This window comes from Rhinoderma darwinii, chromosome 6, assembly GCF_050947455.1.
Source record: "Rhinoderma darwinii isolate aRhiDar2 chromosome 6, aRhiDar2.hap1, whole genome shotgun sequence".
Taxonomy (NCBI): Eukaryota; Metazoa; Chordata; class Amphibia; order Anura; family Rhinodermatidae; genus Rhinoderma; species Rhinoderma darwinii.
In genome coordinates, this window is record NC_134692.1 from 94,018,401 (window position 1) to 94,026,675 (window position 8,275).

Sequence of the window (8,275 nt, forward strand, 5' to 3'; positions counted from 1 at the left end):
CGATAGTAAGACACCCCCGATTGTAAGACGTATCGGGGGTTTCAGGGGGTCGGCTAATATAAGCCGTACCCCGAAAGTAAGACATAGTTACATAGTTACATAGTTAGTACGGCTGAAAAAAGACACATGTCCATCAAGTTCAACCAAGGGAAGGGAAAAGGGAAGGAAAAATTTCTACACATAGGAGCTAATATTTTTTTGTTCTAGGAAATTATCTAACCCTTTTTTAAAGCCATCTACTGTCCCTGCTGTGACCAGCTCCTGCGGTAGGCTATTCCATAAATTCACAGTTCTCACTGTAAAGAAGCCTTGTCGCCTCTGCAGCTTGAACCTTTTTTTCTCCAGACGGAGGGAGTGCCCCCTTGTTTTTTGAGGGGGTTTTACAAGGAACAGGATTTCACCATATTTTTTGTATGTGCCATTAATATATTTATACAAGTTAATCATGTCCCCCCTTAGTCGTCTTTTTTCAAGGCTAAATAGGTTTAATTCTTTCAATCTTTCCTCATAACTTAAATTCTCCATGCCCCTTATTAGCTTCGTTGCTCTTCTTTGTATTTTTTCCAACTCCAGGGCATCCTTTCTATGAACTGGAGCCCAGAACTGGACTGCATATTCTAGATGAGGCCTCACTAATGCTTTGTAAAGTGGCATTATTACATCCCTGTCCCGCGAGTCCATGCCTCTTTTAATACACGACAATATCCTGCTGGCCTTTGAAGCAGCTGATTGACACTGCATGCTGTTATTGAGTTTATGATTTACAAGTACACCCAGATCCTTCTCAACAAGTGAATCCGCCAGTGTAGCGCCCCCTAGGACATATGATGCATGCAGGTTGTTGGTACCAAGATGCATAACTTTACATTTATCTACATTAAACTTCATTTGCCAAGTGGACGCCCAAACACTTAGTTTGTTTAAATCTGCCTGTAATTCATGAACATCTTCCATAGTCTGAACTATATTACATAGCTTGGTGTCATCTGCAAAAATAGAAATAGTGCTATTAATCCCTTCCTCTATATCATTAATAAATAAGTTGAATAATAGTGGTCCCAGCACTGAACCCTGGGGTACACCACTTATAACCGGGGACCATTCAGAGAAGGAATCATTGACCACAACCCTCTGGATACGGTCCTTGAGCCAATTCTCAATCCAATTACAAACTATATTTTCTAAACCTATAGTCCTTAATTTACCCATTAGGCGTCTATGGGGGACAGTGTCAAATGCCTTTGCAAAGTCCAAAAACACTAAATCCACAGCTGAAATGCTGAAAAGACAATAGTAGTTGGCAGGTATATAGTTAATATACATTAAGACAAATGTGCCTGAGGCACACTGAGACCCAGTTTCCCAACTACTAATTCATGATATTAAAATATAACTTTTATTATTTTGCTATTAAGATGTCCATGAGGGGACACACGATAAACACAAAGAGTTAAAATTTTTAGCCAATGTTAGTTAGCACACGCTATCTGAACTCTATCTGCACTGTTGCAAGATCGAGAATTGAGTGAATGAGTCTGTTTGTATTAGAACAGCAGCTGCAGACTGCTGAAACTACGTAGATACAATGATTGTGACTAGTATGCGCGCTGTAGATGCTAATAGAACATTGCTGTTTTAAAATTCAAATTAGCCCCCCCGACATGTTTCGCTGTAGACACAGCGTCCTCAGGGGTTCAAAACGGGGCTAGTGAGCGCGCGTTGTCATTTTTCCTCTTTTAAAGACTACGATATGTGTCACACAGGAATCACCTGTGTGAGAACCAATAGGATCTCCGTCTGAGAAACAAGCCTCCGTGCGGAAAGATTGGCATATGACTAAACCAATCCGGAGGATGTGTATGGGACCAGTTAGAGTGCGCCAAGGCGCGCATGCGCAGCAGGTTCATGGCTGGACTTAGGCGATCATTCACAGTCTAAATAGCAAGTGCGCATGTCGAGGCACTATCTGAGAAGGAATCTCCGTAATAGAAGATTGGCATGATGCTTAGCCAATCAGGAGGGTATGTGTAAAGCCAATGCAAGTGCGCCGAACGCGCAGGCGCACCTTGTCCGCGGCTGGACTTAGCCGATTTTAATAGTTCCGATGGCAAGTGCGCATGTCTGGGCACTTAGAAATTGCAGCATTGGTAAAGTTCTACTGGGAATCAGGTAGGCAATATTTGTGTATATATATGTATAAAGATGCCGGGAGGAGCAAATGCCTGGTACAGGCTAAGATGCTATCCTGACAGGTTCCCGGTTTAAGTAAACAGCGCAACTTTAGGGGTTAGTGATATCCCCGTATATGCTCTAATAATGCACAGATATTACTAAGGTTGTATATAGAATCCAAAATGTTCCACCTGGGCAGCCAGTTTGGCACTAGAGAACGGAATCATTAGACACAGGGCAGATCTTAATGGAAGATATATACATTTTAATTAAAGAGGAAAAACGAACGCCCACATGGACATATTTGGTGATAACAAGTAGCTTATAGATATAGATATAGAGATATCATATCATTATAATGGTAAAGATATAGTTAAGCTCATAGTGATTGAATGGCATAAATATCAAAATCCAGTATAGATGGAAATTACACACAATTATTTTCTATTTGACATTAAATTCTATCATCAACTCAAAAGCGCGGCTATGGGCACAGTTTGTGCACCGACATACGCAAATTTATTTCTAGGGTGGTGGGAAGACACTTTGATTTTTAATGAAGATTTACTTTTTTTCACATGTCACATTTTGTTTTGGGGTAGATACATTGATGATATACAGATTTTTTGGGATATACACACAAATGAAATTAATTTTCTTGATCTTAAAATCTCCTTTGATCCTCGTGGGGCTGTCCAAACTAACATCTACTGCAAAGAAACTGCCACTAACAGTTTCTTGCACTGGGGAAGCTTCCACCCACCGGCCCTGAAAAAAGGCATCCCAATTGGACAATATCTAAGAGCGAAAAGGAATTGCTCTGAAGAAACCACCCTCCAATCAGAATGCGACACACTATACAAAAAATTCCTCGCACGCGGATACCCAAAGAAGACTCTGCATAGAGCCTACGCCAGAACCAGGGCAACATCTAGGGACGACCTACTTCATAGTAGAAAGGAAAAAGATAAATCCAATTATGACAACTTTAAACAATCTCCCCTTATCAGGTGCATAGGGCATTTTGACAACTGCTCCCATCAAATTAAAAACATCCTACAAAAACACTGGTCTATTTTACAGACAGACTCTGATCTATGTGACACAATCTCTAGTGTTCCCAACATCACCTACCGGAGAGGTAAGAACCTTCTGGAATACCTTACACAGTCATTACACCAGACCATCTACCTTGCGAAGCAGCTGGCTTCCACCTCCAACACATGGATCTTTTCCGTGTGGCAGATGCTCGTTCTGTTCTTTGATGCCAACGACTAAAACTTTTTCCAATCCAGTTGATGGTAAGATTTTTACCATCAAACAATTTATCAATTGCCAAAGTAGTGGCATCGTCTATGCTGCACAATGCCCATGTCCTAAATTATACGTGGGCAAGACTGTTCAACAACTCCGTAAAAGGATCTCTAAACATATAAGTACGATCAATACTAAAGAAGATACACCTCTTTCTAAACATTTCAGATCCTGTCATCAAGGCAACACTAGTGCCCTCAAATTTTGGGGCATCGCCCAAGTTAAATTGGGCCCAAGAGCCGGCAATCTGGATAAAAAACTGCTGCAGGAAGAAGCCAAGTGGATTCATAGGTTAAATCCCTAAGCCAATAATGGGGTAAATGAAGGCTTCACCTTCATAGCCTTCCTATAGTTTTATTTTGACCTATAATTATAATTTTCGTCTATACTGGATTTTGATATTTATGCCATTCAATCACTATGAGCTTAACTATATCTTTACCATTATAATGATATGATATCTCTATATCTATAAGCTACTTGTTATCTCCAAATATGTCCATGTGGGCGTTCGTTTTTCCTCTTTAATTAAAATGTATATATCCTCCATTAAGATCTGCCCTGTGTCTAATGATTCCGTTCTCTAGTGCCAAACTGGCTGCCCAGGTGGAACATTTTGTATTCTATATACAACCTTAGTAATATCTGTGCATTATTAGAGCATACACGGGGATATCACTAACCCCTAAAGTTGCGCTGTTTACTTAAACCGCAGGAATCTGTCAGTATAGCATCTTAGCCTGTACCAGGCATTTGCTCCTCCCGGCATCTTTATACATATATATACACAAATATTACCTACCTGATTCCCAGTAGAACTTTACCAATGCTGCAATTTCTAAGTGCCCAGACATGCGCACTTGCCATCGGAACTATTAAAATCGGCTAAGTCCAGCCACGGATAAGGTGCGCCTGCGCGTTCGGCGCACTTGGATTGGCTTTACACATACCTTCCTGATTGGCTAAGCATCATGCCAATCTTCTAGTACGGAGATTCCTTCTCAGATAGTGCCTCGACATGCGCCCTTGCTATTTAGACTGTGAATGATCGCCTAAGTCCACCCTTGAACCTGCTGCGCATGCGCGCCTTGGCGCACTCTAACTGGTCCCATACACATCCTCCGGATTGGTTTAGTCATATGCCAATCTTTCCGCACGGAGGCTCGTTTCTCAGAAGGAGATCCTATTGGTTCTCACACAGGTGATTCCTTTGTGACACATATCGTAGTCTTTAAAAGAGGAAAAATGACAATGCGCGCTCACTAGCCCCGTTTTGAACCCCTGAGGACGCTGTGTCTACAGCGAAACATGTCGGGGGGGGGGGGGCTAATTTGAATTTTAAAACAGCAATGTTCTATTAGCATCTACAGCGCGCATACTAGTCACAATCATTGTATCTACGTAGTTTCAGCAGTCTGCAGCTGCTGTTCTAATACAAACAGACTCATTCACTCAATTCTCGATCTTGCAACAGTGCAGATAGAGTTCAGATAGCGTGTGCTAACTAACATTGGCTAAAAATTTTAACTCTTTGTGTTTATCGTGTGTCCCCTCATGGACATCTTAATAGCAAAATAATAAAAGTTATATTTTAATATCATGAATTAGTAGTTGGGAAACTGGGTCTCAGTGTGCCTCAGGCACATTAGTCTTATTGTATACTAAATAGTGCATAGCCCAGGTGTTTTAAATTTGATGAGTATTTCCACATCTATGGGTGTGTGGCGCACATCCATCGACGCAACGGGAAGTGTGGCATGCCCCACATCCGGCCTCCAGTGCTGTGGCGCACATCCGTGTCACTGACGCGTACCAGGAATTCCAGACATGCGCACCACACTCTCGGAGGTTCGGGTGGGGTCAGCGACAGTCCCGGTCATGTCCGTATGTAGCGCGCTCCCCATAGGACGATATGGACATCGGAGAGGTAGGTGTTTGTTTACTAATATGTGTGTGTAATATAAAGATACTGGCCATTTTACATGTCCCCAACTGGAGACCCCCAAACACAAGTACAATGTGCAATGAAGAACGATGTGTATAAACAACTGATTAATCTATCAGTAGAATAAAAATGTATTATAAATACACAGGGAAAGAATGACATAAGGATCCCCTATGAACAAAATATTGTGAAAAGAACAAAATCTTTTATGAAAATTTCACATTTGCATAACACTGTGAATAAATGACAATAATAATAATAATAATAATATTAAGCCACATAAAATACAATGTATAGCGTTGAGTAAGATCATGTTAGAATGCCTTGAAAATATATTGAAGAGCATAGGCGCGGACGTGAAGTTCTGGGCTCCAGTTCATAGAAAGGATGCCCTGGATTTGGAAAAAAATACAAAGAAGAGCAACGAAGTTAATAAGGGGCATGGAGAATCTAAGTTATGATGAAAGATTAAAAGAACTAAAACTATTTAGCCTTTAAAAAAGACGACTAAGGGGGGACATGATTAACTTATATAAATATATGAATGGCACATTCAAAAAATATGGTGAAATCCTGTTCCATGTAAAACGCCCTCAAAAAACAAGGGGGCACTCCTTCCGTCTGGAAAAAGAAAGGTTCAACCTGCAGCGGCGACAAGCCTTCTTTACTGTGAGAACTGTGAATTTATGGAATAGTCTACCGCAGGAACTGGTCAAAGCAGGGACAGTAGATGGCTTTAAAAAAGGCTTAGATAATTTCCTAGAACAAAAAAATATTAGCTCCTATGTGTAGAAATTTTTTACTTCCCCTTTCCCATCCCTTGGTTGAACTTAATGGACATGTGTCTTTTTTCAACTGTACAAATTATGTAACTATGTAACTATGTTAAGGTCGTCCGTAAAAGACAGATGACAAAGTAACTATTCCACAAAAATTTAACATATCGCAGATCCATAACTCCAATATAAGGCATATATTATCCTAATCCATATTGTAGGGGATCATCTGGGTTTAACGTACTCGTTTCAGTTGTGCGGGCACTCAGGCTATAGTCAACTGGTACATCAAATACCTATTAAAAATATATTGTATTAATACAAGGCACACAAGCAATAAACGAAAATTAAAATAACAAACTGGTAATAAGGTGGTTAAAGAGGCTCTGTCACCAGATTTTGCAACCCCTATCTGCTATTGCAGCAGATCGGCGCTGCAATGTACATTACAGTAACGTTTTTATTTTTAAAAAACGAGCATTTTTGGCCAAGTTATGACCATTTTTGTATTTATGCAAATGAGGCTTGCAAAAGTACAACTGGGCGTGTTGAAAAGTAAAAGTACAACTGGGCGTGTATTATGCGCGTACATCGGGGCGTGTTTACTACTTTTACTAGCTGGGCTTTCTGACGAGAAGTATCATCCACTTCTCTTCAGAACACCCAGCTTCTGGCAGTGCAGACACAGCCGTGTTCTCGAGAGATCACGCTGTGACGTCACTTCCCCAGGTCCTGCATCGTGTCAGACGAGCGAGGACACATCGGCACCAGAGGCTACAGATGATTCTGCAGCAGCATCGGCGTTTGCAGGTAAATCGATGTAGCTACTTACCTGAAAACTCTGATGCTGCTGCAGAATCAACTGTAGCCTCTGGTGCCGATGTGGCCGACACGATGCAGGACCTGTGAGTGACGTCACAGATCTGCACTGCCAGAAGCTGGGCGTTCTGAAGAGAAGTGGATGATATGATACTTCTCATCAGAACGCCCAGCTAGTAAAAGTAGTAAACACGCCCGATGTACGCACATAATACACGCCCAGTTGTACTTTTACTTTTCAACACGCCCAGTTGTACTTTTGCAAGCCTCATTTGCATAAATACAAAAATGGCCATAACTTGGCCAAAAATGCTCGTTTTTTAAAAATAAAAACGTTACTGTAATCTACATTGCAGCGCCTATCTGCTGCAATAGCAGATAGGGGTTGCAAAATCTGGTGACAGAGCCTCTTTAAGCTTTTTGGGGTTTATAAGAATGGTGCAAAACTCAGTTTCTCATTAAGTCCAGATGGTGTCATGGACCCCAATTGGACAATCCACCTGCACTCCTTCTGTGCCAAGACCTTCTTCATCTTGCCCCCCCCTGATGCCACAACGTATACGCTCAATACCACAAATTTTTAACGATTTTGGGTTACATCCGTGGAACAGTTTAAAGTACCTTGGTAGGGTTTTCAGCTCTGCAAGATCATCTATGGCACTTGCCCCAACAATATCCCGCACGTGTTCTCTTGTGCATACTCTCAACTCCCTTGAAGTTAAACCTATGTATACCTTCGGACACCCACATACAGCATAGTAGATTACATGTGTAGTACTGCAGGAGATATAATCTCTAATGTCAAATGATCGGGTGCCATCCACTGTTTCAAATTTAGTAGCCCTGCTAATATTCTGGCATGCAACACAATTGCTGCAAGGATAGCAGTCTATCCTTTGTCCCTGTGATCCAAAGTAGTTTACTTTTTTTGGTATGTAGTGGCTTTTTACTAGAAGATCTCGAAGGTTTTTGCTTCTCTTGTCCGTCATCATAGGTCTTTCACCAAGACAGAGAGCCAGGGTTGGTTCAGATCTTAGAATAGACCAATGTCGCCCTAGGATTGTCCGCATTTCATCCCATCGATTGTTATAGGTGGTAATAAACCTTATAGTGGTTTCTCCTATTCTGTGGGTTTTAGTTCTTAAAAGGTCAGTATGGGGTGTACTTTTAGCTCTACGATATCCTGCCTTAATAGATCTTTTGCTGTATCCCCTATTTTCAAATCTATATTTAAGATCCGCAGAATGTT